The sequence below is a fragment of the Eriocheir sinensis genome, chromosome 17 (genome assembly GCF_024679095.1).
Source record: "Eriocheir sinensis breed Jianghai 21 chromosome 17, ASM2467909v1, whole genome shotgun sequence".
NCBI lineage: Eukaryota > Metazoa > Arthropoda > Malacostraca > Decapoda > Varunidae > Eriocheir > Eriocheir sinensis.
Genome location: NC_066525.1, coordinates 7,866,325 through 7,879,475, shown reverse-complemented (window position 1 = coordinate 7,879,475; position 13,151 = coordinate 7,866,325). Strand labels below are relative to the sequence as shown.

The window sequence follows — 13,151 nt, the reverse complement described above, 5'->3', positions numbered from 1 at the left end:
GCGCTCCCTCGCCCCTGCCGGCGCCTGACAATACACGTGATGCACGATAATCCGGGGGTCTCTAGGTCGGGGTGGGGTGGTGGTGATGGTGGTGGTGGGGGTCTGTCCTTTGCGATGACCGTCACATTGTAGAAACTAAATTGGCAGTGTATATAGAGCGTATAGAACACCTGCGCCATCCTTACACTTTAGTTATAGTTCACAGGGTAGATTGTCAGAGAGTTGATATCTTCTATTCATCATGTTTTGTGGATTGATATATGTCTGATTTTTTTTAACGTCGTATTGGTCTTCATCAACAATAGTTTGGCTGATTTATCTTTCTTTGACCCGTTCTTCAAGGCATGGTTAGTTGGTTAGGTTAATTTTCTAATATCAGTTTATAATATGTCGATTTAACTCTGAAAATCCAACACTTCTGGCTAACTCCGTCCTAAAAATGGAATAAAAAAAAGCCAAACTAGCCACATCACGGTTGCTAAATACCAAGAAGACGTTTAAGAATCTGGCATTAGTGACCGTCGTTGAAGGCGGTGCATGAGAATCTTTGGGTTGGGGCGCGAGAATCCTGCCGTGCTGCCTCGAGGACGGCTCCGTGGGTGAACTGGCGTGGCTGGAGCAGTGCCTCACCCCGCCCCAACCCACGCCCCGCCCCGCCCACTCTCCCCGCACACGGTCGCCTCTCACACGTGGTATTACTTGCCCAATTAACGGAAATCAATATTGGAAACCAGTGGAACACACCTTCCGACATCCTCTTTCACAAACCTCACAACCTCACCATCAACCAACAATCTGACATATTGCTCGGCCCGCAACCCACAAATTCACCCACAACCTCGAATTGCAGATCTCATCCTTAAACGACAAGCTCCAGCCTCACGCACCGACACTGCCCCGGTCAAATTATCTTTCCTGACCTAAATCCTTATCCACACTACACCCACACCACCGCATACCTACACTTCTTACCTCAACGCTTCTCTACCTTCGCACCCTTGCTCCCTCCCTACCTCGTCCAAATGATCTGTCCTGACCTTAAGCCTTATCCGCACTACACCCACACCACATATCCTTACTCCTTACTCCTTTACTCAACCTTTATTTTCTCACATCTTTCCTTCCTCCCTCCCTCGTCCAAATGACCTACCCTGTCCTAACCCGCAATACACCAAAACCATCTCATACCTTCACTCCTTTTTCCTTACCCTACCCTTGCACCCTTCTTCCTTACCTCAACGCATAGAGCTCCTTACCCTCGCACCCTTTCTCCCTCCCTCCTTCCCTCCCTCCCTACCTCGAAGCACACTCGTTCTTAGGTGCAGGTGGAAGTCAAGTACCTTAGGATATTAGTCTCATCAGCGAACCTCAACACGCTACCAACGAGTGGCCGCGAGGAGCTTTTTTATTAACTCGAGCTCGAATTAGCGCCCTACGCCGGGTCAGGGGCGGAAGGGCTCTCGAGTGCATTCTCTCCGCTGTCGAGTGGCAAACATGAGCCGAGGTGGAGGAGTGGCCCCGAGTTCTCCTGATGAATAAAAAACAGCCGATGGGGGAAAGAAAACAGTACGTGTGTGTGTGTGTGTGTGTGTGTGTGAGAGAGAGAGAGAGAGAGAGAGAGAGAGAGAGAGAGAGAGAGAGAGAGAGAGAGAGAGAGAGAGAGAGAGAGAGAGAGAGAGAGAGAGAGAGAGAGAGAGAGAGAGAGAGAGAGAGAGAGAGAGAGAGAGAGAGAGAGAGAGAGAGAGAGAGAGAGAGAGAGAGAGAGAGAGAGAGAGAGAGAGAGAGAGAGAGAGAGAGAGAGAGAGAGAGAGCGAGAGAGAGCGAGAGAGAGAGAGAGAGAGAGAGAGAGAGAGAGAGAGAGAGGCGGGCAAACACAATCATAGTGATGTGTGAAGTCTTGGCAAAACTCACTCATCGTGTTTGGCTTCCATTAGCATCACTCAGGGGGGGGGTAGGAGGGGGGAGGAGGGGGGAGGAGAAGAGGGGGGGAGGGGAGAGAGGAATACCTGCCTTTGACCAATTGCCTCCTTCGACTCCCTCACGACTCTGTATCAAAACGGTGTGCTCTCTCTCTCTCTCTCTCTCTCTCTCTCTCTCCAATTTATAACTCCTCGAAGGTATTGACCGACCGATGGGAGACTTTTATCTTAGCATCAACAAGGACGGGAGGGAGAAAGGACGGAGGGAGGGAGACAGAAGGGGAGGGAGAGGGAGAAAAAGGGAGAGACCGTATGGGAAAAGAGGGTAGAAGGGAAAGGGGAAGAGACCATCGCCACCACCACCACCACCAGTACCTACCATCACCATCAGTGCCCCTAACTGACCAATAGACTAATGCAGTAATCGTGTCCAGATACAAAAGTGGTTCGGGCCGACACCGACACAAACACAAGGTTCATCAGCTAAGTGAGAGGGACGTGCTCGGCCCCTTCAAGAGAGGGTCGAGTGGCGAGCGATTTCGATCCACCTCCATCGCTGAGTATAGACGCCGAACTCTACTCAGTGATGCGAATTTGTTGACGCTACGGAAGGGCGATGAAGAGGATGAAGGGATAATTGTGTGCGCTTATAGATTAGTCATGCGTTGAAAGAATGTGCTGGTGTTTGATAATGTGATGAGTAGAAGAATGAGATTAAAGGAGAAAGCAGAGACAGACTGAGGAAGAGATGAATTGGGGATGAAGGACAATGAAGAGGATGACGAGATAATTCTGTGTGCTTTAGGTGTGTAATTGATTGCTCTTTCGGCCACCTCTTCGGATTCTTTACAGGAGCAGCGAGTAGCGGGCTTTTTTTTTATTGTTGTTTCCTTTTTTTTGTGCCCTTGTGCTGTCTCCTTTGCTGTAAAAAAAGTGTGAGGTTTAGTAATCCGTCGAAAGAATGTCCAGGTAATAAAAGATCCAGGAGAAAAAGGTTAAAGGGGAAGCAGATATAGAATGAAGAAGAGGTGGAAAGGGGACGAGGGACTAATTTTTTGAGCGTTGAAAGGCTGAAGTGATGTATAAGAATAGGAGAAAGAGGAGGAAAAGATTAAGGTCATGGAAGAGAAAGTTTAGGGGGAGGAGAGACAAGCTAGGTGGAGTAGGCAACACATAAGTAGATCGGATACTATGAGGCTCTTCGGGTACGTTGAACTGAGTGTGTCGCAGGGCTGCCTCAGGTGTTTTTAAATGACGGCTTAAGAAACGTGTGGAAGGGAAAGCTTGCGATATATAGATGAGGGAAAATCTCTACCACGGGCTGCACACACTTCTTTTCCTTGCTTTGTTGTTATGTCATGAATCAATAAAAGAAACAAAAACCCTTAAAAGAACAGTGATAATTAACAACAACAACAACAACAACGACAACAATAGCAACAACAATAATAATAATAATAAAAAAATAATAACAATAATAATAATAATAATAATAATAATAATAATAATAATAATAATAATAATAATAATAATAATAATAATAATAATAATAACAACATGAAAACTACTAATGTTGATATTCTCGGCATAAAATTATAACAACGTATTTTCTCCTTGCATTATTCCGTTCCTTAGATTAATAACATGAGTGCACTGGCGTAGACAAGGTTACGTTAAGCACACACACACAAACACACAAACACACACACACACACACACACACACACACGTACAATGAGTATACAGCATCCAGCTAGAGGGTCATGAAAAGAAACAGTAAGACATAAAATAAGAAAAGATAAAGAAAAACATATAAGAAAATTTAGCTTTTCAGAATGAGGAACAGAGCAGTGGAATACATTACCGGAAGGAGGCGAGTGTGTGCCAAAGAAAACATTTTCAGTTTGAAAGAAAAACATCATGAGATTGTTATTTAAAAGACGGGATACAGCAAGCTTGACTCAATCCTGGAAAAATACAATTAGGTAAGAAAACACACACACACACACACACACACACACACACACACACACACACACACACACACACACAATCCGTCAGCTCATCACCCGTCTCCCTACAACGTCCACACGACCTAGAAAACGCCATAACAATCTTCTTTGTCCCGAGGTCGTGTCTCAGCTGCCGCGGGACCGAACAGAGAGATCAGACTTCTTACAACGATCTACTCAGTTGAACGTCTCACCATTAGCGGCCGGACCCTTACGAAACACCACGGCTCCTGCCCCCAACACACCACCTCGCAGAGACTCGGCCGACACCTGCTGAAACACGGAACGGTGAAGAGGGAGAATTTTTAGGGCAAGGAGACTGATCAAGTGTTAAAGAGAATGATTGGCACGGATACTGCAAGAACGGCTAACATATAAATACTGCCAGAAACGGTAACATAAATAAATATATCAGCAAATAATGAGCTAATTAACACGCAGCTTTCATTTAAAAAAAGACCGACGAGGATGCCGAAAAAGAATAATCAAATTAGTGTTAAGGATGCTTCGTAACTTTTCTCTTGACGGAAGAGGAAATATATTAAACAGTACCCCCGTAAAAAAAGGAGAAGACAAACGAGAATCTATTCGGGATATTCTGACCCATAACTGTGCAAAAAAAGTGTTAAGAAATGAGGAGGGGACTGAAGAGGAAAATGAGGAGAGGAAAATGAGGAAAATGAGGAAAAAATGAGGAAAATGAGGAAAAATTAGGAAAATGAGAGGAAAATGAGGAGAGGACTGAAGAGGAAAACAAAAGCGTATTGTGCTCATTTGATCTTCAGAGAAATTGGGTCAAGGAAACCAAACGTATCCAACTGAAATACAGATCAGAAAGCCTTACAGATACTGATACAAAAAGTCATATGATCATGCAGTAAGCGGAGGCAAGATAAACCATAACGCTGAAAATCTTAGAAAAATAATTAAAACTCGGTAAACTAAATACGTAGAGTTATTTCAAGATATCATATGCATTGCGGAAGACAATCTGAAGGTGAAGTTTGCAGAATGTAGGGAACAATAGCTAAACGATCTATCTATCTTCCTATCTATTTATCTATCTATGTATAAGTCATTTAAAATCTAAGAAAAATAATTAAAAATCGGTAAACTAAATGCGTAGAGTTATTTCAGGATATAGGCATTAAGGAACACAATCTGAAGATGAAGATAAGTTTGCAGAATGAAAGGAACAATGGCTCAACGATCTATATATCAACCTATCTATTTATCTATCTATGTATATATCATTTAAGGCATTCCTAAGATTGTGGAAGTCAGGGCGGACAGAGAACCGGGTGGAGAGGTGAGATTTAAGGATTGGACGGAGCAGGATATGGAGAAAACTAATATTAGAAAGAGAGAGCTCAGGACACTGGTAAGAACCTTTATCGTGCACTGGACTAGTAATTGCTGATAATGATAATGATGATGAGATACGTTCCCTCACAATTATAAAAGAAAAAATCAACCTGCAGTGTTTTTCTTGTGTGGTTTAAATCTTTTCCTTTAAAAATAATCAGAGTTATTGTGTGTGTCGTATTTAGATCTCTTCATCGTTTTATCTTTTGTCGCTTCCCCAAACCGTCGCCCAACGCTCACACCATTTTTACTCTACTTTGTGAATTCCATTTCCCGAGGGAGCGACACATGCTTGACTTGACGCCCCAGCTTGCAGAGGCAAATATATTCAAGCACGAAGAGGAGGAGGAAGGAGAAGAAGAGGAGGTGGAGGAGGAGGAGGAGGAGGAGGAGGAGGAGAAAGAGAAGCAGAAGGAGGAGAAGGAGTAGGAGGAGCAGAAGGAGAAGGAGCAGGAGGAGGTGTTGGGTGGTGGTGGTGGTGGTGGAAGAGAAGGTGGAGGAGGAGCAAAGCGAAGAAAATGGAAAGAGGAGGAGGCGCAAAGGCCACAGCTGCGTTTTCTTTTTCGCAAAATAAAAGAAATCTCAACAGCAGTCTGAGGTTACACAAAGAGTGATTTTATTAATATTCTCTCTCTCTCTCTCTCTCTCTCTCTCTCTCTCTCTCTCTCTCTCTCTCTCTCTCTCTCTCTCTCTCCTGATATTTAGTAAAGTCTTCGTGCCTTCTATCCTTCGTTTTTTTGGGGGGATATTTTGCATCATATCTTTCTTCTTTTCTTCCATCTTTTCATCCTCTTTTTCTGGTCTTTTTCATTTTCAGCTCCTTTCACTTCCACTACTCCTTCTGCTGCTGCTTCTCCTCCTCCTCCTCCATCACCTCCCACCACCACAGCCTCACACAGCACCTCCCTCCTTCCCTCCCTCCGTCTCCCTCACTTGGCACCCTCACACACACACACACACACACACACACACACACACACACACACTCACATCGGTAATATCAGGGATCAAAGGACTCCACGGTGAATATTTCAAAGGTCTTGGGAATAGCGATGAAGGGCCCTCCACAGCTCTTCCTATTCCCCCTCACCTGAGTTTAGATCTCCCCCTTCCTCCCCCCACTCCCCTTCGTGTACGCCGCCCCTCCCTTGGGTTCTAGGTGCCCGTGGGGTTGGGTAAAGTACACAGAGGAACAGCCACGCATCGCCGTTACCTCCTAGATATGAAGTGAAAGACGTATAGATGAATGAGTGAGCGAGTGAGTGAGGTCTGTCTCCTTCCCCTCCCACGCTGAAGATGAAGGACCAGCACAAGAGGATGTTTGCAAGTGTATTCTCTTTTGGATTTTTGTTTGTTTTTGGTAAAAAATAAAGAACAAGAATGATAAAGCTACACTTGCTATATTTTTCCCTACCACTCCTCCTCATCCTCCTCTATACTAGTGCTGCCACTGTAATTCGCATCTTTTAAATTTTTTTCTTCTTACGTACGTATATAACTGTCGCGTGTTACAACTAGTATTTTTACATATATGATTACGAAACCCAATTACTTTCTCAAGGGATATATATTTTGCAAGGCAAACGCTCAGAGAATTCAACGCAATGTTATTCCTTGTTTGACTACCGACACACTGCAGTTAACTGTCAAAATTTTTCGAAAATGATCTTCCGTCTGTCTTAATATTTGTAACCTGGTTTTACAGACGAAAGACTGCCCTCAGGCCCTCGGCAGAGTTAAAACCTATCGACAACTTCAAAGAAGAAACGAACTGGTGGTGCGAACCATAAGGCACAGCGAACGGAAGGTGTCTGGTCAGTTAAAAATATTGTTACACTGTAAAGGCAAAACACAACATATAAAAAAATACAGAAATGAAAAAAAAGTCTTGTTCAAATAAACGTACCATAAACATTGAAAGTGTGGTGGTCTCCCCTTCAACAAGGTGTTCACCGCAAAGAGAATGGAAATAGAATCGGCACAAAACGTTTTCCGCTTTTCCTGTAAGTGGCGAAAATAATGAGAACATTAGCCACCTCTTACACCATTAGGTGAAAGGGAATAATAACATCGGAAAATGTGTAAGGCGGTGGCGCGAGTTCTGGGCGGGGAAGTAGAGGAGGCGGTGGCTGCGGGGAGCGACTCTGGAGGTGGTCGAGGAGTCTGGAGGTTACTTTAGATCTTTGGTGGTGGCGGTGAAGGGAAGGCGAGGCAGTGTGGCGGGGTTGACTCAAGACAGGAAGAGGAATCGATGAAGTTATTTCGACATTGTAAATATCAGTAAAGCTACAGAAACAAGACACACAAGAGGTACGTAATAAACATCGAAAACATGAACTACAAATCATGAAACGTCGCACACACACGCGGATGAAAAATTATATCTTTAAAGATAACGAAAACCAAATCATCCGTTCCAAAAAAAATGACGTTAATGTTTCGTCAGGACTGTTGTTGAATTTAGAACACTTTAACAATGAATCGTTTGTTATTACACTTCCCATACCAAGGCATGAGGTAAAAATAAATTTTCTTTTCCTATCTAAAAACCGGGGAAAAGGCAGCATATATTTTACTACCTGCCTGTCTATTGCTCTTCCTTCACGTGTGCAAAAAAAAAAAAAAAAAAAAAAAAAAATAACGACCTAAAGTTTGATATGACAAGAGTTCGTTTCCAGACTTCGCGACACTGGCCCGAATGGTGACCCCTGGTTGACGCTCTCGTGGCTTGTGAAAAAGTCGCTTTTAATATGCAGAGCGGCTCCTTGTATTTCAAATCAGTGACCTTAACGTTCCGCTCCGCCCGGACTAAGGCAGCACCGGGCAAGAGGAGATGCTCACTTTTTTTTCACTTGTCGATGGTTCACGGAAAGGTCCGATGATAAATATTTCATACGACCAAGCTCAGATGATCCTGTTTCATATTTCATTGATAAACTTTTCTCATTAGTGGCAGGTTTTATTTTTAAGAATTTACAAGTCCTTCGTAATAACAGCAGTAGTAGTAGTAATAGTAGTAGCACCTAGGGAGTGCTATTTTCTTATTCTTATTCTTGTTATTATTGGTATTTTGGTAACCTCTCCTCCCGAAATTGACCTATATTTCGGCCACTCCTCTAACTCTTTATAGGAGCAGTGAATAACGGACTTTTTTTCACATTTGTTCCTTTTTTTATGCCCTTGAACTGACTCCTCTGCTGTAAAAAAAAAAAAAAATAGTGTTTGTAGCAGTATTAGTAATAAAATACTGAAAACAACAAATACAACGTTAGTAATAAAAAGTTAATGTGACAGGAATAAAAGGACAAAACAAACATTCCATACTCCATATACACGAGTGCTCCGGATGACTGGGAGGGCGTGTTTTGCGGAGCGACGGATGAAGCGCATACGTCGTGTTGTCACATTGTGTTTGGCTCAGCGGGCGTTGATCCGATCAGGCGATGTTTCAGGTGCTGACTTGGCGGCAGTGTCAAAACAAGACTTAAGTGTTCCAAGGGTGACTGGAAAACATATCCTACCCGTCAGTGATAATAATAACGATAATAATGCCCAGATAGTATTCGCTATCGTCATCAGCAACAGGGATCGTTAGTTTCCTACGTCATAAGAACACTCCGAACACTACTCGTCGTGTGACTTGTCCTTGGCTGGGTCATAAAAAAACAACCGTAATTCAGTCTTTCCGGTCTTGTCCTGGTCTGGGCCATAAAGAGCACCTTATGATATGTCTTGGCGACTTTTTTGCGGTATAACGCGGACAAAGGCAGGAGTGACTTCTGCTTGGTGTTCAGATATGGAAGCATCAACTATTAAGACATCTCTTGCTAATAATCAAGGTGTTGAACTCTACACCGTTGGGCAGCGCGGGTCAAGCCTGGTGTTGGCGTGGCTGCACAACACTGTATTCTAAGACCAACATCCTGCCGTCCTCCAAGGAATAGTATTGGCTTCCATGACTCAACTATTCATAAATTACGTTGCCGCGATAAACCAAATCTTTCACTTCAGCACACGGCAGCTAATTTGAGACTCGATTACCCCGACGAAGTGATGGCCCGCCAGCCCTCGACGCACCAAGCTGAGTGGCGGCCCCGCGATGGCCCGGGGCGGCGCCGGCGGCGGGGCCGGTAATTTGAGGTTGCAGGGCGGCGGGTGGAGTGGCCTCTTCAGCTTACTCCCAATCACTTAGGAAAACACACTTCCCGGGGCTATTAATATTCATGGGTAGCCTCCGCTGGGCCGGGGGGGTGGCGGGGCGGGGCGGGGCTGGGAGGGGAGGGGCGGGTGGAGAAGAGGTTCTTACCGTGTGGAAAAGAAGAGAAGTAAAAAAAAATAAAAATAAGTGCTTAAATACTGCCGGCTTCCGCCCCTCCTCGGTGAGTGGCGTCCTGGTCCGTGGCCGTGCTGAGGACAGGAAGCAAACACCGAGAGGGGGGCGGCGCGAGGCTCCGCAGCCGCCTTGACGGAGGGCGAGGCTCTGCGGAGGGAGGCACCGCAAGGAGGGAAGGAGGAAAAGCGTGGGGATGATTATTTATATGTGTGTATCTGTTTATTTATCTATCTGTCTATCTATCTATCTATTAATCGTTGCCTTTGAGTATACATAAATCTGAGTTTATATCTTCGACTGATCTCTCTCTTCCTCTATTATATCCAGCAGCAGGACGCTGAGTGTTCCGGGTCCGGTAACTTGTTTCTGCCGTGATATCATGTTACTGGCGAGAAGCAGTGAGCGCCGGTTACTTCAGTTTAACCTAAGAAGTACCCGTGGATTGGTTAAAATGGACTTTGCCGTTGATAGTTTTCCAGCACTGCGTCAGCGATATCAATAAATCCTCATCTATAGCTCACATAAGGCAAGTCAGGCGTCTATCGATCTCGCCAGAGTTTTTTGTGCTTTTGTGCTACTGGTACTAACAATCTCAAGTTTCTGCAGTTTGGGACAGAAAATGAGACAGGCGCCTTTTGTACTAACTTCTCATAATTTCGAGTTTTTTTTCCATATTGTGAGGCAGAAAATGAAAACGACGCACATATAAACCACGTAGAGCTCCGGCGGACGCGTTTCCTTCGCTATAAGATATCGACTCTCGGCGCCGCAAGAGCAAAGTATTGGTCGACTCGCTCCTCATCCGCCCCTCGCCCGCCCGAAGCTTTGTCTTGGAGCCGCGCCGAGTATTAGCCTCCACGCCGAAACCCGATTGTTTTCTCTCTTCATCCCACAAAACTCCGGCCGGGAACAGCAACACGATGATTAGAATACTTGTGTTTGCGCTGCCTCTCCTTACGGCGGTGAGAGATGTAGATTGTTCGTGTGTGCTGTTTACCATGATCAGCTCACGTGTTGGACTCGTGTTCGCTAACCAGAACCCACCTCGAAAGGGATTGAAGCTGCATAGTGATGGATCTTTGGGTATTGACCTCTCTTTCGGCCACCTCTTTGGATTCTTTTTAGGAGCAGAGAGTGGCGGGATTTTTTTATTGTTGTTTCCTTTTTTTGTGCCCTTGAGCAGTCTCCTTTGCTGTAAAAAAAAAAAAAGGCTGGACCCTCGCATTACACCCATATACACCAGGGAGGCAGAACACAACCCCTGACTAACGCCCGGTACCCATTCACTGCTGAGTGGACACTGGACAGGGGACACGGATGAAAGGAGGCTGCCTACCTATCTCGGGTCTGATCGCAAAACACAACTCTTAAAAAGGAAAAAAAGAATAATACGAAACTTCTTGGGTCAACGTCCTGAGTATATCGCGTCTCGGTCACCGCCACCGCTAGCTTGAAAAACCTTCGCAGTGTGACGAAAAAAGAGGACGAGGAGCTTGGCGACCGAGGTTAAAAATACGACGATGATAAGTGGAGTTGTTCATGACGGTGGTGGTGGTGGTGGTGGTGACAGCAACAATGGCAGTGGTGGTGGTGGTGGTGGTGGTGAAGGAAAAAGAGAAAGAGATAGAGATTGCTAAATATAGATAAATAGATAGACAGAGAGAGAGAGAGAGAGAGAGAGAGAGAGAGAGAGAGAGAGAGAGAGAGAGAGAGAGAGAGAGAGAGAGAGAGAGAGAGAGAGAGAGAGAGAGAGAGAGAGAGAGAGAGAGAGAGAGAGAGAGAGAGAGAGAGAGGAGAGAGAGAGAGAGAGAGAGAGAGAGGAGAGAGGAGGAGAAGGAGGAGAAGGAGAAGGAGGAAGAGGAAGAGGAGGAGGAGGAGGAGGAGGAGGATGAGGAGGAGGCCAGGGAAACAGTGCAGCTGGCCAGTATTGGAAATCAGTGTTGTTGATAAATATGGCGGCAACAACATGTCTGCCTCTGGACCGCCCTGGCTGCTGCACCTCCTTAGCGCCTCCTCATTCGCTCCCCTGACCCACCTGGACCCCCAAAAAACCTTCCACCTCAACATACGCCTCCACCTGTACCTTGAAAAAAATCCACATGTTCACCTTCGCCACCTTACCTTAATGACACAACTGGACACCCCAAACCTTCCACCTTGGACCCCGGAACTACTCCACATACGCCTCCACCTATAGCCCAAAGAACTTCCACATACACCTCCACCTTCACCATCTTCCCTTAATGACCCACCTGGACCCCGAAAAACCTTCCACCTTGGACCCCGGGACTCCACATACGCCTCCACCTGAAGCCAGAGAACTTGCATATACACCTCCACACACACACACATCTTAATCTTACCTTTATGACCCTTCTATACCTCCATCTTCCCTCTGACCTTTTGTACGCCGACACATCTCAGCATAAGCCTCCATCTTTCCTCTCCGACCCCACATGCGATTTCACATGTACCCCGAAATACCATTTTTTCCACCTTCACCTCCACCTTCCTGTATCTCGAGCATCTCCACTTCCACTTCCGTATCCACCTCCACCTTACTTGCTTGAGCTACCTGTCTCTTGATTCACTTATTCTTTTAACCCACCTGTCTCTTGATCCACCTGTTTCTTTTCCCACCTGTCCCTTCATCCTTCTGTTTCCTCAACTATTCCTCCTTTTTTAAGTCAGTATCACTTTCTTTCATTTCATTTTTCTCTTCTTTCTCTTCCTCTTTTTTAGTTTTATATACTATATTTCTTGCTTCTTCCTGTCTTCTCTCTTTCCCTTATCAAGACTCCTGTTCTTCCCGTTCTTCTTTCCCCTTTTCGTCTTTTTCTTCTACCTCGACACGAAGGTCACAACGCCCCGCTAAGACAATCGCTACACTCGCCTCCTCCTTTCCTCTCCCTCGCCCAGCCAAGAATGTTACCTCCAGACTGGCGCAGGTCAGTCTGAGAAGTCATTCCCAAAACGATTCTGTTAACTATACAACTCCTAATGTTGAGTCAGGCTGAGTGTGGGGGTGCGGTGGTAGGGCTGCGGGGTTGGGCTCGGTGGCTGGGGTGGTGTTGGGGTGAGGGGGAGGGTAGAAGTTACATTTAGAAGGGTTTCCTCAGTTTGCCAGCCTTTCCTTTTTATTGATGACTCATGGTGGTTTAATATAAGTTTAGAGCTAGGTATCAGTTATTTATGTGGTCTTATGAATTTTGTAGCTGTATGATTATTTCCACTTAATTTTTCGAGGGAGTCTTTGGGATTATTTGCGGCAACATGCGGATATTATAAATGGTTTAATTCTGTTGCTGTTTCCATGAGATAAAAGGCGAATAATTCCTGTTTTACTTCCCTTTTGTTATTATGCCTCGTCTGCTCGTAAGTGTGTCGCCAATGGGAAACAAAGTCGCCTCCAAAACGACACTGGGCAATACTGAGCGAGAATAACAGAAGCATGTACTCACCGGTCAGACTTCCTCGAACCCCATCAGGTCTCAATCTGTCCATCTGAAAAAAAATAAGAAA

General features: G+C 45.3%; 1 protein-coding gene across 3 annotated transcripts in view; it reads right to left on the bottom strand.

The window, feature by feature from the left end:
* The window catches only part of LOC126999888 (uncharacterized), a 145,178-nt gene that overhangs the window by 27,291 nt on the left and 104,736 nt on the right, over nucleotides 1-13,151 (bottom strand). For all 3 annotated transcript variants that reach the window (XM_050863015.1, XM_050863014.1, XM_050863013.1), the window contains one exon: nucleotides 13,091-13,133. The gene's annotated coding sequence lies outside the window, so the exon portion shown is untranslated. The remainder of the gene's footprint in view (nucleotides 1-13,090; nucleotides 13,134-13,151) is intronic.